Consider the following 22,536-nt stretch of genomic DNA (forward strand, 5'->3'; position numbering starts at 1 on the left):
TGCATTCTCTAGGTTACTAACATGACAAAATCAATATCAGGGCAGTCATTTCAGTGTTCTGCCTATTATGGCTAATGCACTCTATTCTCTCATTGAGGGAATTGAGAGGTTTGGATTCTTAAGATGCTGATGATAGAGGGCTCTTGACATAAAAGTGAAAAGCAGAGCAGAAAGCAGGGAGAATGAAGTGGTTAAGGTCAGGTGCTGGCATTATTTGGCATGTTTTCTAAAAGTAATTTTTTGACCAGGAAGAGTATTTGGGCACTGCCGATTGTTTTAATTCTGTTCTGTTCTTAGTATCCATCCATCCACCTTGCATTTTATTTTAAATCTAATGTGCACACCCTTTTAAATCTGTTGTTGAGTTCAAGGTGTGCTCATAAAAAACCCTAAAAATCCACTTAACACCCCATGAAGGACAACTGATAACTTCAATCCAGTGGAACCATCTGGAATGCCATTCCTCATCCTCTTAGAGGAAGATTTTGGGATACTTTGTTGTCTGAGTCTTTAGAAATTTAGGCAACAAGCAACAAGTCATTGGGTTGCTGACTTTTCTAGATACCAAAAGTTCCCTATCTGGGCCCTTTTCCTTTTGATCTAACGCTCTGGGCATGGGACCTTGTTAGTCTCTTGTTACTTGTGATTTCCCTAGGGGTGATGGAGTGTTTGTGCTGTGTGTTCGTTCGCCTTTGCATTCTTTGTGTACATTTTATAAATGGAAACTGATTTTTTTTTTTTTTTTAATAGGAGACAGGAGACAGAGAGTGCCTGGAATATCACCTTAGATATGAGTCTAGGGGGCTGCTCACTTGTCTCCTTTTTTGAAAACATTCTGATCACATTTCCCTACATAATCTGCTCCCCAACATTGATAACGTTCTGGGGTGCAACAGAGTGTCTTACAACATTGACTACTCCTGTTAGCTTGGCTGCATAACTGTAGGAGAACAAACAATCAAACAAAAAAATCTACACCTGAATTCAGAGTTCCTTGAATGGAGAAGCATCCTGGAATTCAAGATTCTCTTAAAAGCAGTGAAGACACCACCATTGCTTTGCAGTGGTCCTTCTTTACATCCCTCCTTTTAATCAGCTCTGGTTTTGCCTTATTCCATTTCATACACTCATTGGGCAATCTGATGGTTTGCTCTTGTCTGGTTATCTTTGAATGGAAGACACAGTTCAGCTTTCATCTGAAGAAACTGCGTCCTATTTCTGTCTTTTTTTTCTCTTCACATTCTTTAATACTGCTGGTGGTTGCCATTCCCTAATATTTTTTTTTCTTCCTTTTTTGCTTGTCACCTAGTATATTTAGATCCTTTTGATGCAGATAAGGATATGTACCAAAGTGCTTGGAGTTAGATACTTCAACTAAACCACCTAAAACAGACACATGAAGAAACGGTGTTTATCAGAACTAGAGCTGTTTTCAACTGAGAGCAGAAACTTCTGAAAATCAGCTCTTTGAATTTTATTAGATTGTTCCTACTTTCTGGAAAACACGGTTGGATCCCTTCCTTGTGGGCTTGTGACAAGGTAGAAGATGTGTGTGTGAGACACAAAAAGGCACATAAAAAAAGGCATTAAAAAAGTCCATTCTTTTATTTATTTTTCCCCCAAAACCATACAGTCAAAGAATATCGAAGTGTGGAAATTTCAATTAAGATTTGAAAAGCATATTTTACCATATAGGATGCAGTTCTTGGCTTATATGCGCACTTGTCTCAAATGAAGAGCCTTCTAGCACCTGGCAGTTGAATCATATGTCATTGGCGGGAGGCAGATGAGCACAGTTTTTCAGTAGTATAACTGGACACCTGGACAATCTTTCTTATCACTGGTCAGGAGTATGTTAGGTCTTGCTGTAAGAACCAATACCTGGGTGCAGAAATCATCACTGACTTCTGATGCTTCAGGGGATGAAGAGCAGTCTCGTCCTCTCTGGTTCAGTGCTACTCTTCGATGTTACCACCTCTGGGACAATGATGGTTTGGACCACCAGGTCCACACTATAGAATGGCGGCCCAACTTAAATGCCTCCAGCCTCTCACCTTCAGGGTTGGGGGTGTTGGGTTGCCACCAGGGAGCACCACAGACCAGAGTGGGCTGCACGATTCCCCTGGAAGTGCAGGTAGGAGACATGGAGATGGCTGCACCAGGTCAGTGGTGCCCTGTGCCTTTCTGTCAGTGGGTGCGTGCTTGGCCTTGTGCTGGTGGCTAAAGTGAGATGAGAGGCACCCTTGGCCAGCCCCAGCAGCCCCTCAGTGCCTCACCTCTGTGCCTGTACGTCTGCTTGTGTGCAAACTTGTCAAATAAAGGTAGTGCTGGAGCATGGGGCTGCAGCAGGCACTGGGCTCTCCCCTGCAGAAATCACATCAAGGAGGTCAGCAGGGTCCTTTATTCCCACATGCTTGTTCCCCACAGCTGTAGGATCTGTGAGATGAGATAGGGTCAAGAGAGGTTAGGTCAGGAGAAGGCTAATATTACAGATGGGGCAGGAATAAGTTGTCACTTCTAATTAGGTCTGAAGTGATGGGACATGATGAGTGTGAGCCACCATGACAAAGTCGAGAAAGTAAGGAAAAAGAGTACAGTAAGACTAGGAAGTCTTGCAGTTTGGGTGACTATCCCTGTTCTTGCTTCAGTTAAAAGTCCTTTTCAAAGCTGTAGTTGCTGGTGACACACTTCTCTGGTGGAAGAGCAGAACCTCCTGAAGGGTTTTGGCGAAATATAGGACAGTAAGGGCCATGACCTACCCATAGAAGGGGTTCTTCCAGGAGTAAGAGACAAAATAGAAAGGCAAAGCCTGGGTCTCTTCAGCCTGTGACATATTCACAAGCCAAAGCTAGCTGTGCAAAGCACTCTGCAAAAGTCAAATCAGTACAGTGGTAACCTTCTTCTGTTTTGTGCAGAAAAAATTCAGTTCCTGTTTCGGATTAAAACAGATGGCCCAGGTTTGAACTGATACATTTGAAAAAAACCACCCTCACGGTTACTCATAAATTTGTTTCTTCTTTCGGGAGACAGAAAACTGGGTGTGAATTCCAGGGAAAGGGTTAAGTGTATCAGGAGATTGTTAGCCATTGGTCTGACTTTAAAACAAGGTGCCGGAGGGCATATCTTAACTTGACATGTTGCATTGTTAATTTACAGTTTGGGTGTGGAGGGACCTGCCTTCCCTTCTTTGTAATCTATGCAGGTGTGCACAGGACTTCAAAGCCAATTGCAGTGGAGTTGATGTCTGTGAGAAAGCCTCAGCCGAACAGAAATGTACTGGGAGATGGGAACCCCAGCTCCCTTGTAGGACTGCCTGTAAGTCAGTTTGTAGATGTGGATTTCTGATGGATATTGTTTTTGCAGAGCGCGTTTATGTCTTTTCTCTGTGTTGCCCTGCTGCAGATTTTAGGTTTTATGCTATAGTGAGATTTTAAAATTATTTTCTAAAATGTGTCTGAATTTGCATTAGCACACTAGTTACTTACTCTACCTTTTTTTCCCCTCTGCTTCCAGATAATTTGTAAAATTCTCTGGATTTCTACCATTGTTTAAATTAGCAGTATTTTGAGGCATCTCAGAAGAAAGAGTTTTAACTCAAAAACTAATCACAGACTTTTCACACTGAGAATTCACTATTGATTATTTATCACGTGAAACTGGGCAGTAAAAAGTTGTTCTACTGGTCTGGACCTGTCGACTAAAGCTCTTTAAACCAGGAATATCTCAAATGCACAGAAACAGCCTAGAGTGAGTGGTGAAGCACAAGTGCTCGTGCTCTTCCAGACTGTGAGCAGTCATTATTTGCAGGAAGTGGAGCTCTTGGTAGGTTTGACAGAGCAGGGGTGGCAGTTTTGACAGTACAGGCATTTGCATACATGTACCTAACCATTAACATTGCACAGCTGAGCTGGGCAGAGATCAGCCTATCCCATTTTTTCTCTCTCAAGCTGGAGGGAAGAAACTTCAGCTCTGCATTCAGAATTACTAAACTTTTTATTTTTCATCCTTGACATTATTATAGAAAAGTTACAAAGAAATTAAGTGTGTCAGTAAAACTGGACTTCACAAATTTTGCTGATTCATTTAATGGTTCAGTCCTTCATTGTTGTTTATGATTGTGATCACAGTTATAGAAAGAGTAATAGCGATTGAGCCCTCATGGCTCTGCTTTGTTCGGTGATGTCTTTTATAGCTTTCTCTGTCCATTTTACGTTTTCACTTATCAATTTTTTTGGACCTCCTGGAATGAAATTCAGCATTGCTACATAGGAGAGGGTATTTCAGCTGCAGTTGTACAGCAGTTCTGAACCTGTCTTCTTGTCTGCTTTTTTTTTTTATTTTGGATGTTTGGTTTTGGTCCGATGCAGAATGAGACTTGCACCTTTCAAACGCTTTTGGAAAAATGCACAAGGACACCAGTCTCTGCTGGCTAGGTAGGCTGGTGACGCTCCATGCAGGTGAGGCACATCTGAAAATGGCCTGTGAAATGCTTACTGGCACCAGCTGTTGCTAATGCTTGACTGCAGTTGTAGCTGGGAGTTGGCAGAAAGTGCCAGCATTTTTAATTAAAATGTTTGTAGCTATAACAGTAAAATCCCGAGTTTGTAAAACAATTGTTTTATATAACTTTATATTCTTTTTCTGCAATTCCACTCATCTTCTAACTACCAAAGAGTACTTGAATACAGAATGGTCTATGAATTTTTGTTTTGCTTGTTTTGCAGAGGTTGTGAAGCCTTGTAAATGCTATGCTAGTGTTTGGAGTCCTCTTTTGGGACAGTAAAGGCCCAGACTGAACTTCTGGCTTTACCACATTAAAATGTTTTTCCTTGTTTATGGAAGGAACTAAACCCCATGATATATGTATCCCAGGTGAATATTCAACGTACCAAGCTATTAAGTCTCCCCAGTATCAGCAGTTACATTTTGAATTAAAAATTCATTACTCCAGAAATAGAGAGGAGTTACTCTTCCACCAGCATGCAAGCATAAAATGTCCCTGAAGCCTCTGCTGTTAATATTCACCTCATTACTCATGAATGGTACTGATGAACAGATTCCTTGATCTACCCAGAATGCCTTATTTTTGTAAAAATGAGGTTCTTCCTTCCTTTGAATCTTTGGAGAGTTTACAGGCATCACATCCTGCTAAATTTATTTAAGAAAGTAATTTCTGTGAGAGCTTGGGTCACTGACCAGTTTCTTGTGTAATTTTATGGAAGTCTTGAAGGTCAGGAGCAGGGTATTAAGTGGAAATTCGCATGGAAAACAGAGCAGCTGAAATGACAACCTTAAGAAGATGCAGGTGATGTCACTGAACTGGTCTGGAACAAGAAAAGACTGCCTAAAAAGACAGGTAAAATAAAACTAAACTGTGGATTAGGCTCTATAGCCTGGTGTTTTGGGGGACTTCAAGTTATCACACACCCCTACATTAAATGGTGCAGGTATCCTAGATGGAACAGATGGCAGCTGGTGGCCAAGGATGGGTGTGCACAGCCCACCTGGGAGGGTGCCCAGGCTCCACTTGTGCATGTTCTTATCTGTTACTTTCTGCTGCTGGTGTCAGATGAACACAACTTGTCTCATTTTACAGCTGTAGTCCAGTGCAAACAATTGTGTGACCTTTATAAAGGAAAATACTTGCAAGTCCCTGATTTTTTTTAACTTCAGAAAAATTAATCCAGAACAAAAATTAAAAAGATGAGAAGGGGAATTAAGACGAAGATCTAGAAGGAAATATAGAGAGAGAATGTGGAGATAGAAACAAAGAGAGAAAAGAACAAAAAGGAAATTAATTTTAGTAACTACAGCAGGTCTTATACTCCCCAAATGTTAGCCATTTATGCCAGAGCTGTAAAGCTTATAGCTTTTTTTTTGGTCCAGTAGTTGCTAGTTGGCTTCTAAATATGAGAACTAGGCAGAATATCAAGTTACAATTGAAAATAAGATTAAATTTAAGCTTGACAGTTACAACACTGAATAGCCCTGTGGCAAGCAGACATCATAATTTTTTTCTTGTGTTTGTTGTTCAGGTGAAGAAAAAAAAAGTGTCTTTTTCTCCTATCTTGCACTCAGAGATGGCCAGGAGAAAAGAGGTCCTGGCTGAAGCAGCAGAAAGCCTGCAAGGAAAGATAACAAGAAAACTTGCAGAGTGAGGTGAACAAGAAACCCTTTTTGAATGGGATCCTGGATTGAAGAGAGAGGCAGTTTGCTGCAATGTGATAGTGGCAGCAGAACTTTTCCAAGCCTGTGAAGACGGGTATTCATATGGGTACCAAGAGACATAGATTTGTTTGATTTAGAAAGGGAATTTCAGTAAGAAAGTTGAGTGGAGTTAAAAATGCAGATGGAGAGCATTGGCAGAGGTAGAATATATGTGACAGAGTACAGGGGCTGGAGTACAGAGGTGTGTGGATTGGTCCTTGGGGACCTGCCCTTTAGCTCATCTCTGCTCTTTCCAAGGCATACCCTGCAGTCTGCAGGGCTCCACAGGTCTCAGCAGCTCCCAGGACACTGAGAACATGTGGCCACAGCTGATCTGGGTAGCTCAGAAGATGAGCATCTTCCACTGGGTGCACTGTTTATTTCTTTGCTCACCAGCAGTTGCAGATGAAAAGGAGTGAAAGTCCATCTCCCTGAGGAGAAGTCTCCATCTTTGAAATTCCCAGGTGTGAACTGTGCTTTGAGGTTACCTGCCCACTTGCTGCCCTCTCCCAGCAGCTCTTGTCTCTGTGTGTCTAGGCCACTGCTGAGGAACCCCTCAGCTAGCATCAACCCAGGCACATCTTGTATTTAAAAAGAATTTACAGGTGTTCATGCCCATGAGATTTTCTGAAAAATTTTGCTGACAAAAATCAGCAGTGAATTATGCCAATACATGGAATAATATTAAAGGTTTAGGCACAGTTTTCCCAACTTTGGAACCCTGGAAGTTGATATGCTTTTAAAACATTTAACAAGACATTGTTCCCTCTGCTGTGACTAGTCTGTCTGTGGAATGTGTTTTCACAAGGTGCAGAGCTATGTTAGATGGGAAACTTATTTTAGTACTCAGTTTCCTTTGTGTGACCCCTTTGACCATTTGGGAATTGGCCACGTGTGAAGATAGGAAATGCAAGTTGAAGTGCTTTAGGGGAGCAGCCAAATTTGCGATTTCTTTTTCTCCAGGCTTCCCTTGTGTCTGTGGGTAACGCGGGACCAAGTGGTTGGAAATTGCAGTGCTCAGCTTTGCTGTTCTGTTTATGGTTACAGAATGTGGGATATTTTTGGTTCTGAGTGAGAAAAAATTCTGGAGGAACAAAATCTTCCATCAGAGGCAACCAGGTTTTAGGGAAAAAAACCCCAAGCACCAAAACAAAACAACCCCCACCCTAATAATAGGATTATTATCTGAAGTTAATTTTCCATTGGAGAAAACAAAATAAACAAGGGTTTTTTTAGCAACTTTGTGTACCACAGGTCAAAATTATCAGAATGTTTAGACCTGCAATTTTCATCAAATAGTCCTGAATTAAGAGCCTAAAATCAGAATTAGGGACATTAGAGTTTTGTCCGATGGGGGTCTACAAACAAAAAAACCATAAATGGACAATTGCAGAGACTGTTCTGATTCTGAGTTAGGGAGACTTGTATCTCTCTTTATCTCTATTGGATTTGTTGGTCCTAGTGATCTTCAAGCATCCTGTGAAAATGGTGAGGTCAAACTGAAGCCCTTTCAGAGGGCACACAGCTGTCTTGACCACTGTCCTCTCACTGCAGCTCTGGTCCTCACAGTCTGATTGAGCTCAAGCTAATTCTAAGTCTTGTTTAATAACACACCCTGTTTTACTGTATTTGGTTCCCATAGGCCTGGTATCTCCACCACTGGCTTGGATGCTGCAAGTGTGCTGGTGTGCTGGCAGTTTTCACCCAGCTATAGCTGGTGGCATGCTTACAGAACTGGCAGAATTAATCTGGCACTTAGTTATTGGCTCTGCCTTCTAATTCCCTTCTGAGAACTGGTCCCTGACTTGGATTCAGGCCACAGCCCAGTACAAATGGGAATGAAAAATAATAGATTTCTCTTAAGTAAATGCTTCCAGCAGGACAGACAGACTTCTTAACTCCCCCTGCATCCCACACTTAATAACTTTAGTGGAATTTGGGACTTGCCATTTAGTCCCAGCTCACAGGAGTTTTTTTAAAAGGTTTTTGAATTTATTATTCTCTAGCTTTCCTTCTATACCTCCTCCAGTTATCTTAGCGTTCTCTGTTGCTAGTAACTACGAAGTCAGGGTTAATCAAATGTGACTTTTTTTTTTACCATGTTGGAAAACTGTGTGAAAACTGTCTTTTCTCACAGCAGGGGACAAAATGGGCTTCTTGGCACCTCTGCAAGGTGTCCCCTTTGCTGAAGTGTCCGCAGGCATACACTCGCCTCCTGAGGATGCTGCAGCTTCCCCCCGCCAGGGCTGTGCAGCCAAGGAGAAGGTGGACTGATCATGGACTGGGTGTGTAGACCTTACACAAAGCCCAGGGAAAACACTGGACTATGGCAGTCTAAGTACCTGTCTACCAAGCACCTGTCAACCAGCCAGCCAAAACCCACTTTCAAAAGATGCTTTCCTTATGGAATTCCGCACCCTGAAGACAAGGACATATGTGATAACAGCAATAGAAAATTCCCACCACAACAGCAACTCATGAAACGTATTTAAATGAACTGAAAAATAAAAGCAATGCTGAATGGTTATTTAAAACGTAGCAAATAGAAAGGCATACATAGTTTTTATTATCCAAATGCTTCATGAAGTAAAGAAAAAAAAATTACATGGTACTGCTTCGTGCTTTTATTCCCCTGCTATTAGACTATTAGATCAGGACCTGATGATCTCTGCAAGACTTTGAGTAGTTCTAATTAATAATATATTAATAATATTTAATAATATAATAATATTATGGTGTCCAGGCAAAGATTTTGCATACCATGCAGTTGTCCAGTCTCCAGGAGGTTGGAAATCCAAGAATACACATATGCTGTAGAGAAGTGCTGCATGTTTGCTTGTTTGGGGAATCTCCTGAACAAGAAACTGAGTGTTACGGGGTTGTTTGTTCGTTCGTTTGCTTGTTTAAATTCCACTGGATTTTTTTTTTCTTTAATGGAAACAAAACTTTACTTGAAAATGCGTTAAGAAAAAGCAAGAGGAGGAAAAAAATGCAGCTAGGACACACGTCATGCATCATTACATGTCTGTCATGCATCATTACACTAGAAATACATCCCCCTGACAGCAGAGCCACGGCTCTTCTACCTGCAAGTGACAAATCGGCTGCTCTAGGGAAATAAGAGGCGGGGGGTGTGAGGGGGAAATGGAAACGGGCTCAAGATATTTTACTACCACGTCTGGTTCCAGTTCTGCTACAGTCACCACCAAGTGTATAATTAATTGAAGCTAGAGCTAGCAGCTTGTTTGGGCGGCGGCAGGGCTTTGGCAGTCTCCAGAGCAGCCTCCCAGAGTCCCAAAAAGCTATTCAAGGGGGAAAAAAAATGGCTTTGCCCTTTTGCGCCTGGAATCCGGATGTCTGGTAGAGGGGGCAGGGGCGGAAGGGAGTTGGAGCTCTGCATTGTCCTTCTGCTCCCGTTGCTGACACACCCCGATATCCTTCTGCTGTGCAGATCCCTTTCAGCTGCCTGGTCTTAGCACCTTTGTCTATAGGAATAGCTGAACGCTTTTCCACGTGCACTACCTACCACTGCAACTGAAGAAATCTCATGCTAACAGCACTTTCTAAAATACATAGGCTTGATACTAATCTTGATTTTAAAGGTCTTGCTGGTTTACACTACTTTCCTAACTTGTTTTACTTGGGCAATCTCACCTTTGCACATCCACACTGCCACAGCCTCCTGAGGTGCTGCAGGTGCTGGAGAGGTGCTCACCCACCACCCACTCGTGCTTTGTCCCTCCCTCCATCCCCGGGAGTCCTGCTCTGCACAGTTCTGACCAACTGCAGCATCTGCTTCCCTTCACAGCTCTTCCTGCTCTGCCAGGTCCCTCACTGGCATCACCCCAGCCCTACTGCAGTTCCTGATGGTCACCATGATGTTCACTACTATGTAAAATATTTCTTAGTGTTCAAGATCTTCTGACAGTGGTTGCAAGCTGGGGAGGATTTGAACAGCACTTTACTTTTGTGTACACTTCAAGGAGAGAACCCTCACACCTGTGGGTGCACTGTGCATGAGAAGACAGCCAAGACCAGGACTCTGCAGCTCCAGTGGCAGCATCTCAGTGCTGATCAACTTGATACAGAATTTGTTCACAAGTCATGGGACCATTTAGCAACAGTGATGGAAATGAGCTGATAAAGGTTTAGTTTTAAGCCATACTTTGTTAAAGTTTTTTAATATTTGCAAAGAGTGGTTGCAAATATAATCCTTTGCTACTGTTTGTGAAAGGGCTTATGAATTCAACTAACCACGCTTTCAATCAGATATTTCCCTCACAGAGCAAGGACAAGGGGAAAGTTTGCTAAAGAGGTGTCATGGAAGTGAGAACACCATCATTTATTTCCAGTCAAAAGAAAAACAGTGCTGCCCATGGCCCCTCCAGGGCAGGCAGTGGTTCTGCAGCTGGCTGCTGCTGCTAGAGGTGGGGTACCCACTGCTGGCCAGTGCAGGCTTCTCACTGCTGTGCACTCCAGGCAGACCCATCAAATCCCCTGTGCTGAGCATGAGGTAACAATATGTTGATCCCAACTCATGCCCTCTCCCTGTTTGCTTGCACCTCACACATTTAGGTCACAGGGACACCACCATCATTCCACCCAGTCATCTGCTGGGTCCTGCTGGGGTCATCTGGATCTTGGGTCTGCCTAAGATGGAAGTAGTTATGCACAGAAAAGTTATGGGGACATGAACAAACATACTATAACACTTGCTCCTGAATGCATCCAATAATTTAAATGTCTCTCTTTGCTCTCTTGTTTTCTCCCTTGTTTGTAAGTTGTTGGTTCTCCTTTTGGTTGTCTCTCTGTTACAGCATTATTCTGAAAAATTTCAAATCTCTCTTCACATCCTCACCTTTTTTTTCTTTTTTTGGCCATTCAAACAGCAGTGAGCAGTGTTGGCCTGTGGTTTTAAAGTCTCTGTGTGGTAACAGGAATCTGTGATCGGTAGTGCCATGAGGATATTTCCGTGTGGAGGAGTTTCAATGGCCAACTCTCTTCAATAGTCATTATTTATAGATGTCCTGCCATGAGACACACTCTTTTACCCCTAATTTTACATTTCCTTTCATATTTTTAATATGTTTTCAGGATACCCTTTTCAGCAAACCAAACAGATATGTACATAAATGAAAGGTGACCTTTATGCACAAGGAAAGAGTTCTCATGAATTGCAGGAAGTAATAGACTATATGGGAAAAGCACCTTCTGCTCTTTATTTTATTTTTTTTATGTACAGCATTTCCTTCAAAGTCCATGACTGTAAAACAGAGCCTTAAGTACCAGCCAGAAGTAGACTCCTGAGTATTTCATATTCAGCTTTACACAGCTCCCTGTCTTTGTCCTCCAACAAAAGGCTGCAGTCTATTAAATTAATCTGCTCAATTGGGAATGAAGGCCATATTAAATAGTCTTCATTGTGCACTTCTATAGATAGAAAATGCTTTGGGAGTTATCAGAATGTCGGCTGCAGCCATCTACCACTATTTGGTATAAGTAAATGCCTATTTAACCAGGCTTTGAAATGGAATATGATTGACAGGCTCTTTCCATACTCCCATTTCCATTATTTCACCTATTCACTCTGTTTTTCTAAAAAGGCATAAAATCCAGCTTCCAGCCTCCAAGATACACTTCCCAGGACTGCTCTTCTCTGTCACCATCTCCAATACCTTCTTAGTTTTGCTTGCTAACATGCTCCTACCTCCCAATAACCTGGCTCTTTCTTTACAACCGCTCTGCATTACAGGCATTATTTTACTTCCAGTTATGCCATTTTTCTTCATCCTGTTATTGTCACCTTGGTGTCCAGATAAACCATGCCAGCTCTACCTCCCAAACCTTTATACCAAACATATCCTCTCCTTTCAGATAACATGGCAGAAATACGTCCCTGCTCTCCCAGGCTGGCAGGAAGGGGGTCTCATCTATTCCTCCCTACAAGTATTGAATACCTGGAATTGTGTGCTTAGTGCTTCTCCCTCCCTGATGCTGGCAAAATATTTTTTATCTCTTTTTCCACACTTCTAAGAGCCCAACAATATTTGAGGAAACCCTTATCTTTCTCTTATCCCTATATGTATGCTGCCATGGCTAGAGCTTGTTGAAGTAGTACTTCTGTAAAACCTTAATTTCTGACCCAGTACTCCCATTTGTTATTTTTGATGTGAGTAGAGAGAGAGAGATGCATAAAAAGTGGGCTTCACAGTGCTGCTTCTTCATTGAAAGTATGTTTGTTTATCTAAGGGCTAGGATGTTTGATCCTTGATAAGTTGCTGTGCTTTCTACTGAGAATGAAATTTTTCAGGCAAGAATCACATTCACAAAAAAACCCCAGCCCAAAAACAGAATAATGAAAAATGAGGAATATGTTTCTAGTATGAAATTTGAAAGTGTGCTTTTACTATCCAGCTGACACATATGTAAGCAACAGCAAGGACAAAAGCAGTGAGGGATATTTTTGAAAATACTACAAGCAGCAACCCTGGCATCTTCCGAAGTCACTATGCCATGATAATGTGCTGAAACATTGCCAAAATTTTTCCTCCTTGACTCTTACCAAGTGGCATTTTGACCCATCTACACCTGTACCCAAGTCCGCGAGAGCCACACATACCCCTGGTCACTGATTTAAGTAATTTTGCTACATTCTTAGTATCTACTTTTCAGATGCACTAATGTAAGGCAACTGGAAGAAAGCAGGAGCTGTTCTTGATATATCAGATTTGCTAAAACATTTTCAAATTATCCTCTCGATGTATGCATATAAAAACCACACTTTCCTGGACTCATTTTTCATGGCTGTATGCTCAAAACCTACCTACCACTTCTAAATGCAAACTGCTCAGTTGCATAAATCTCCAATTACACAGAATACAGTAGGGAATCAAGACCAGTGGGACAACAGAAAATCAAGATCAGATTTATTCTTTTCATCACAAAATGCTCACTTGCAAAAAACCAACCAACCAACCAACCAACCAAAACCAAAGCAAAAAAGAAAATAACAACAAAACACCCGAACCAAACCAACCAACCAACCAACCAAAGCCCCCCAAAATCCCACAGAAACTGAAACAAACCCAATCAAGCCAAGCCAAGGTCATATTAAACAATTTCTGAAAAAAGTCATGTGATACAAAACTGTTTTAAAAATCACTTCATTAATATGTGCTAATAATATTGATTTGGGGAAACACTGCTGGAAAAGATAGAAAAATGGAACTGTGTTGTGGGGATGATTTCTTCTACTTTTTGCTAGCACACCCCTTAACTCAAATGGTGTTTACCTTCTTCTAGTGTGGTGGTTTCTATTCAATTTATATGATGAAGGTGTACAAAACCCACAGTCATCCTGATTCAGTGAAAGGACTGGTTCCTAGAAGACAAGAAATGATGGCATCAGGCCCAGCAGATAGAACATTTTTGCATACTTTGTGCAAAAGCATGCACCTGCTGTATTTAAAATGGTACATTCTTAGTTGTAATTTCTCTGTTCAGAGTCTTTTCTCTCCAGATGAAGAGTGAAGTCTGCCTGTTCAGAGATTCTTTATGAGGGCAATGTAATAGCTTAGAATGGCTCTTTCCATCTTGATGTTTTGTGCACACATTAATATGCTTTTTTTCCTCTCCTGTTTAGCTTTAGCAAATTTGGATTTTATTTTTATTCAACTTCTGAATCATTATTAGGTATTTAATTATTTTTCTCTGTTTGCTTTTAACAAAGCAAGTAGATACCAAACAGCAACTGCTAGAAAGGAAATTGGCATAAGATACAAAAATAACTGTAAAATTCCAGCTCCTAACCTTCCTCTGTGATCAGTCTTGCTACATTTAAAGTAAGATGACTACTGCCAGTATAATACTCTTAACGGCACACAATTATTAATGTGCATATTTGTTTATCTGAAATGTAGAAATTAGTCTTGCTTTCACTTACAGTCATTTAACACTAATGTTGCCAATGTTTTTCCTGCCTCTGATTTCCATTGTTATCTGTGAAATCAGAATCATCCCCATAGGGATCCATTGATCCATCCTTTTGAGATATTGCTTGTTTCCATTGTGGTTGTGAAAGACAGCTTCAGTTTAAGAAAAAGTTGACATTATTACAAGTCACATAATTTCAGTCCCAAATTCAGTGTTATGAGAATCACTTTGACTTGTTCAATTCATTTCAGAACAGAATAATATGAGAGGAATCCTAATGCTCAGCAAACTGAAACCAAAAATAATCACCAAACTCCCCTGAACCAGAACAGCTGAGAGTTGCTCTCACAAAAGCCTTTTCCTGTGGAGCAAAGTAGAAGAAAGGAAAGAAAACACAAGGTTATCCAAAACTATTTTTTCAATCTTTCAATAATCATGTTCTCAGACTTTCCTGGTTCATTCTCTGTAGTTTTAACTCTCAGTGACTGAATGAATGAAAATGAAGAAAAAAGCTCTGTTTAAATGGACAAAGCTGCTGTAGCAACCATGAATCAATTCACAAACCCATGGAAAATTTTCAGAACACTTGTGTAATATAGAAGTGTTTAATAAAGTACTTTGTTAAAAACTAAATTGTCACTTTGATTTGTTTTTCAGTACCTTTGATTCACCATTATTTTACTTCAGAATTTCCTTTAATCTAAAGTATTCAAAATGTTTGAGGGAGTGAGACTCTAGCTGAAATATTTTCATTAGCCAAAAGCATTTTGTCATAACAAAGCCTACAGACTGATTTTCTGTAATTGATTGTGTTCTTAATTTGACAGAACTTAAAGTAGTTTTTTCAAACTTACATGATATTTTGGAAGTCACAAATGAGAGAAAATTATGTCTTTGCTTGATTCACTTCTACACAGCGATGTTTGTATTAAAAGTTGTGTGAACTGATGGGCTCCTGATGAGCTTTGGAAATTTACTGCTCAAGCTGGTGCTTGGTCTTGCTTAAGTTCCTGAAGTTTGGGGAGGTGCCTCTTTGGACCCAGTTGCTGTAAGGGTACCAATGCTGGTGGAAGGGCAGGGATGCACTCTTGCACTGAGATCAGGCAGAGGCATCCCAGATGGCAGGGACCAGAACTGCAATTCTGGCAATACTCCTGTCTCTTGCCCAACCTGTGCTCCCCGTCCCCTGTAGCTCATTTCTGCAGGTGATACATGTGTCCCAAAAAAGGAGCCATTGTCCCTGCACACTGCTATGTATAGAAACTGAATTAAACATGATTTTATTCTTATTCTGTAACTACTGGCTACACTTTCCACATCTGTATCACTTGTCCAGGATGCTTCTCATGTGCCTGTTCTCTCTGGCCTCCAGGTCCCCACTCGAGATATCAGCCAGCACTGCAATCATCAGGACACATACAGTGCAAAGCAGATTAATTTTGTATCTGCAGATACAGAATAAGACAAAATCAATAGAAAAGGTACAGTGGCTTACCATACCAGTAATGCCATTGGGTTATAGTACAACTGATCTTTCATATGCTAAATGATCCCGATCAGGCCACAGAAATATTTCAACACACATAGAGTTTATGGCCCTTGAGAAGAAGCTTATCCTTAGAAGAAGCAATTGTGGACCTGAATGCATTTTGCAGTGCAACTGTGATCTGCAGATGTAAGGGAGAACTGCAGGCACATGTAGAGCTCAATTTCAGGCTGCACATTGCAGGAAAAGCAGCTTTTTTTTTTTGGGTGGGGGGGGAAGGTGACTGCCCAGACACCCAGTGTTTGATTCTGCACCAGTGAAGAGTCACTTCCCAACTAAAGAGCAGAGCTCTTTAGAGTGTACTTTGAGTACAAAGAGTGTACTTTGTGGTTCAAGGCCTCAAAGAATTTCCTGTGCATTCATTGCAAAAGAATATAATCCAAAATTGGTGTAGCATACAGCTCTTGTCTTGTTCATATCTATGTTGAGTGTATCTCTTCCTCTTCTAAATAAAATCTCCACTGGCCAAACAACCTGACTGGGACTGAGGCTGGAAGGGTTTCCACTCATCTAGATGTCCTCTAACACTTGTAAAGTTACAGAAAGGTCAAAGTCTCCAAAAGGACAGGATCGTTCTTCATACTGCCTCCTTTCCCTGGAGAAGAATGGGATGCAACTATCACCTGGGCTTTCGGGCTACCTGTAATTGCAGTCACTCCTGTCTTGTTTCCTTCTCTTTGCCTGGGCTTTCTCCTTTTCTGTCACAACTGTAGTACAAAGCAGTGGATATGAGAAATATCCCCTTTTGAAAAGCAGAATCATTTAGCCCCCAGACTGTAATAAGCACTGTCATGCTGGTGTCCTGCACTCCTTCCTCCTGTCTAAACATCCTGCGAAAGGCTTGTAAGTTTGGGGAGCAAAGGGTGCATGAGGATGTAGCTGTCGAGAACTATTTATTTGATCAAGTGCAGGGGCATGTGCATGTGCATGCAATGATTAATTAGGAACGTATCTTAGCATGACAAAATGGTGTGCAAGTTCCTCTGACAGCTAAAATGACTCAGAGAAAACTGTTCTAATTTATTGTAGGTTTTACACTGATAAATTGTGGTTCCTTTGCACAGGGTCCTCCCTTTTTAATTATTCTCTGCTGAAAAGCGTGCCCGGAGTCTGGCTTGATAAAGACAGGAAACCCTTCAGTAGAGTAAAATGTCCAGTGTCGCTTGGTACCAGATGACAGGAAAGACAACAATGCTACTGAAGGCAATTAAATATGTCTTTTAACCAGCTGTTCATTTGTAGCCTGTGCACAAAAAATGTTTAGTACATTGACTTGAAACAAAAGAGAGTTGAAACAAATGTGTACCAAAAGCTAAAATATGGGACTGAGATCATAAAATATTCTGAGTTGAAAGGGATGCACGAGGATCATCAAGTCCAACTCTTAAGTGAATGGCTCATACTGGGATTGGGCCCATAACCTCGGTGTTATCAGCACCCTGCTCAAACCAACTGAGCTCATCTCAGGGTCAACTAAATACATAAACTTTTTTTTTTTTTTTAAGTTGTATCCTTACACTTCTGGCAGACCATTAAATCCACAGAGGAAGAAATATAGCCTTAAACTTTGCTTAGGAAGCTGGAAACATATTGCTCTGTAGTACAAATATTTTTTTCATGAGAGCACAGTAAACTCCTCAGATGGCTGGATTCTGAGCTGTACAAATAAAGCTCACAATACAAAAACAACAAGAAGGTTCACAATTCTAGTCTGCCTTTTCTTTTTCTCCATGACTTTTGGGTGGTCTCAGAAATCATGTTCTTGAGTTTTTACATCCATAGCAGATGGAACAGGGTATTAAAACTTTAAGAAACAATTGTTTCTCTTAAAAATGCTTGCTGAATACTTGAGCAAGTAATCTAGGAAACGAATGACCGATTAAGAGGCAAAATATATTCAATTGCATTGATTAAAAAATTCCCAGTAATTTCATTGTCACAACTTCCAAAAATATTCTGAAATAACTCAGAGATGATTGGGGGTTCAATTTGTAAAGGAAAAAGTAAAGTAGGACATGAAAGGTCTATGAAAACGTAATAAAATTAAATCTTTTAGTCCTTTGATGTAAGAACAATAAAGGAGTATAAAACTTGATGATATCCACAAAAATAAAACACTTCTGCTTTTTAATCCCAAACCAAAATTTGATTTCTTTTTACAGCTTAATGTGATTTTTTTTCAGATTTATGTAGTAAGACCCAAATACAGTCCTGATTTGACTGAAAATACGGAGAATGTTTTACTGAATTCAGTGAACAGCCTTAAGAAATATTTTTAAAATTGTTAAAATAACTCTTTTCAAAATTATATATTTTGGACCTTTTAAAATGAAGTCATTGAAGGTTGCATTAAGTCACACTTATTTTTCGAACTATTAATGGAATTAAATAAAATATCATATTTTATGCCCATCCACCCTCCTACCCCCCCTTCCCAAGTGATTTTTTACTTTTTAACCCCTCCACATATTTTCCTCTCATGGTATTGCACATCAGCTACTGATTAATCGCATAGCACCAGACACATCTCAGATTCTCTGCTCCCTACTTAAGTAGACAAAATAGTTTTCTTCTGGAAGTGGAAAGATGTAGAAATGTAAGCTCCCGTCCTGAAACCACCAGTGTCATCTCAGATTTCAGCATAAAGGAAAGTAGGATTTATCCTGTCCTATTGTTTTATTTTTGTAAGAGTGGTATAAGAAAGAGGCTTTCTTGCATATGACAGCTGGAAAGAGAGTTCCCAGGAGTTTCAGTGTGACCCAGAAACATGTCCCCACTGTATTTAGTAGTGTTGTGTGGGTGGTGGGACAAGAGAGGTGTCCCCAAGGGATGTGCTGAGCCTCCTGTGGCAACCCTTGGGCTCCTGCATGCACCCCAGCTAGCACACATCCCATGCACATCCTTCCTGTGGTGCACACACACCCCCATGTCCTCTGCTACTGGGTGGGGAAACAAGCAAGGTTGGATGGCATTAAAGACTCCGGCAACTCCAGAAACGAATCCATTTCATACTTACAGGGTTCAACCCAGAGACAGAGCAAGTGGCTAACATCTCCTCAAAGATTTAAAGGTAAGGTCACTTCAGTAAGCTGAAGATCTGGTCAGTAGCTACTTGATGAATATTAATGATAGAATAAATATGGTTAAACTCTTAGTCATTGCTTTATAGGCTGAGTTCTGTCTGAACTCAGAGAACTGCAGGCAAATCAGTCCTCTTTCTGTGAAGCAAAGGGAAGAGCTTTTCCTGCATCTCTGCTTTTGCATTACAGATCACAAGGCAGTGCCACACCTGAGTGGTGGCAGGTTATGTGCATCATGGGCAGAAGGAATATTCATGCTCAATGAAACTGAGGGTTCAGCTACACTTGGGTGGGTGGGGGCAGGGGAGAAAAGTAATTTTCATCCATTACTCAAAACACTTCCATAATCTGCATGGGAAAAAACATGGAATTTTATTCTCAGAGTATAAAGCTAGTCTCTACACACTGCCTTTTCCTCATGTCCTGCTTGTTCTGTACCTGCCTGGAGATGGGACAGGGGTGAGTTCCTGACTATTTTTTCTCCTTTTCTGATGCTGATGACTGGTGCACTGAGTGGTCCTGACTGGGCATAGCCAGTCCAAGGTTCAGAGCTCATTCTGTTTTCTTTTTGTATGTGCAGAGCAGTTGGATGAGAAGAGTTTAGACTGTGTTCAAAAGTGTGTTGATTAGCCTGTAAAACAAATTTAACTTATTTTCAGTAGACAGACTGATAGACTCACATATGCATATTTTTGCTACAGGAAGTACCTGTGATAACACAAAGAGAAACAGCTTAAGTAAAACACCATCTAGAGCAATGTGCTTTCTCTAGCACTCACAATTTTTTATTGAGAAGAGGAATTTTTAAAAATGGTAGTTCCGCAGTGTCTGGGAGATTGGCCCAAACTTACCCAATGCTAATACAACCTCTGACAAATGTTAAAGCCAGGCAGTTTCTGACATGATGTGGGCGCTCAAGCAGGGAAGAGAGCACAGACACTTGTCTCCAGCCTTTCTGGTTGAACACAAGGAGAGTCCTATGGCTGATGAAGCACAAAGACTGGAGACCTTGGAAGGAGCACCAGGAGGGTGGTTTGAAAGAGATGGATCACTGTGCCTCCAAAGGCAATTCAGCTTTGGCACTCTCTAGGAATTTATCACAACATCTCCCTGTGCCTACACAAGGTCTGTATGCAGCCTCTACAACCCAAAGAAAAGTCTGTATGTTATGATATACCATCAGTCTGCAGAACTAGGCAGAGTTTCTCACACCTTTCGAGTCCTTCCTATCTATTGTTGGTTTTCCATTACCCTGCTTCTGGATGCCCCTGAAAAACCACAAGAACTTCCCTTCTTGTGGGGTTTCATCACTTTTGCCTCAAAATGAAACTAACCAAAATGAAAAACAGCCGGATCAAAAAGAAATCTATTAAGCAAATAAGCAAACAAATCCAAACCTTCAAAAATTAAGTTGATATTAATTTTGTATCTGGTTTTGGCCAAACTGTGTATTAATTTTTAGATCTTTTTTTTCCTGTCAGTTCATATGTTCTTTGCAAGAAGAATCACATTTGGTTGTAGTCTCCTACCAGTCTCTGATCTGTACTTCTGTTTTGCTGTCATTTGGCAACTGCTTTGCCACTATGTTCCTGCTTATGTCATGAGACCATATTGCTGGTGATTTATGGCTTAAACTCCAAGCTTTTGGTCAGCGCCTAGTAAAAAAATGTCTTGCTTCTTTTTATTCAGGATCTGAAATACTTTCGTCACTTGGGTTGATGCTACACAAAGAGGGTTTTCTCTAAATCCTCTGAAAAGCTTTGTGTCTCTACTACCCCATTAACCACGGTTTACACTTAAGAGCAGGTAAAAGGACAATTCTAAAAATCTCACTTGAACTGAGGTGAGTACAATCAATCAACAATTAACATTGTTCACATCCAATAAGTCCAAATTCCTGCATACAGAATGTTTCTCTTGGCATATCATGCTTGTCAGCTCCATTTTCAACCTGAGCTGCCAGCCAGCGATAGCAACAGAACTATAGCAGGCGTTCTGCAGGCTTTTGTATCTGGGGGGGGGTACTAATTTTACAAAGTAGGGACACAGGAACAACTCAGAGAAAACAAGAATTCCAGAGCTGGACTGCTGGGACAGGCCTCTGGATAATTACTTTTAATACAGATTTTTGAAAAATAAACGGTTCTGTGCTAAAGAGAAGATATTTAGGAGTGTGAAAGAGGAGGCAAATTACTAGGTGCATGTAAAGGACAGGGGACTGGAGGCTGGGGAGTGAAAGTGGGTTTTTCCGAAGGAAAGGCACAGCCTGACAAGTTTTTCCCACACGGCTCCCGCAGTGAGGCCAGCCTGCTGTGAAAGAGCCGCATTTTGCCCGGCGCTGGGCCCCTCCTGGAGGGCGCGGTGCGGCCCGGCCGGAGCGCGGGTGGCTCCGCGGGTGGTGCCCCCGGGAGGGGCCGCGCTCCAGCCCTGCCGTGAGGCAGCCTCCGCTGTCTTCCCGGCCGCGCCGCTCCTGAGCTCTGCTGCTCTACGCTTCAGCCTCTTTGTTTCCCTTGTCCTGCTGCCAGCAGGGCAGACAGTGCAGGCAGTCAAGGAGCAGCTGCCTGCCGGAGCTCGGAGGCTCACGTCACACAGGCAAGGCTGCCGGGGCACAGCCAGCCAGCGAGGGGGTGAGGTTAGGTGAAACATTAGCCACGTTCTCTTGGCTTCCCGCCAGGGCCTTTCAAATATTTCTTTATGTGCTGCTGATGCTGTGCTTGTTTGGCATTTAAAAGGTATGCTCCGACAGGATTTCACAACGAGCTTCCATTTTACGGTTCAAAACAGATGCGAGCTTATCACCCATGGAAATACGTGTCTCCATGAACCCCTTCCTCTCCCCTCCTTCGGGGCTTGCAGCACAGCCACTCCAGGCAGATCAATCGTGAGGACTGTGTAAGCAGCTAAAAATAATGCAAGTCATAGAAGTCTGGAAGCTGTTGCTCATTTTGGGGTTTGAAGACTCAAATGTCAGTTAATACCAATGACTGTAGTATCTGGACAGTAGTAGATAAGGGTCAGATATTCTCCTACGGTGATTAACATGCCTGTTGCCAAAGTGTGTCTCCTCAGTTTCCCAGATTGCAGCGAACAGGCAGATACTCTTAACAGTTTGTCAGGAGCAGAATTGCAGCCTAGATTCAGAAAAACAGTGTTGGAAGGCAGAATAAACTGAGCCTGTATCATGCATCCTGACTGACGCCAGTCAAACCAGTTCTTAAAGACTCCACCAGTGCTGCAGGCAACATGTGCCAGTGTTTCCTTGTCCTTTCTAAAGCTTCTCTTTATCCAGATGGGAGCATGGGCTAGGTTCTTTATCTACCTCTCCAGCAACAGAAAGGTGGAGCGGCATGTTGCAACACTACTAGTGATTTGCAGAATGTCCTAAAGACAGTACTTCCTCCAGGTCAGGGTGGGGATGGTGAGAAGAACAGTTTGATAAAGCCTGGAGTGCAAATTCAAATGGCTGAAATACATCTTGTGCCCAGGATGAACAACAGGGAGGTCAGGGAAGTGAGCAAATGCAGGCATGAGCTTTCACAGCTTGTGTAGGGTTGTATCCTAATTTTGTGCTGGGATTTGTAATGTCATTGTCAAAGGAGACTAATGCACTGAAGATGACTCTAATGAAGTGCTATTCTTTAAAGAAACAGGAGATTTGAGTCTCAGGGATCAAATATTTTGTTTAATCTGGACTGGCTTTTTTACAAATTTTATTGACTGAACTGTTATGCTAGTGCTGTGCTAACACTGTGAAAATGGGCAGAGGATTTT

This window comes from Corvus cornix, chromosome 4 (genome assembly GCF_000738735.6).
Source record: "Corvus cornix cornix isolate S_Up_H32 chromosome 4, ASM73873v5, whole genome shotgun sequence".
NCBI lineage: Eukaryota > Metazoa > Chordata > Aves > Passeriformes > Corvidae > Corvus > Corvus cornix.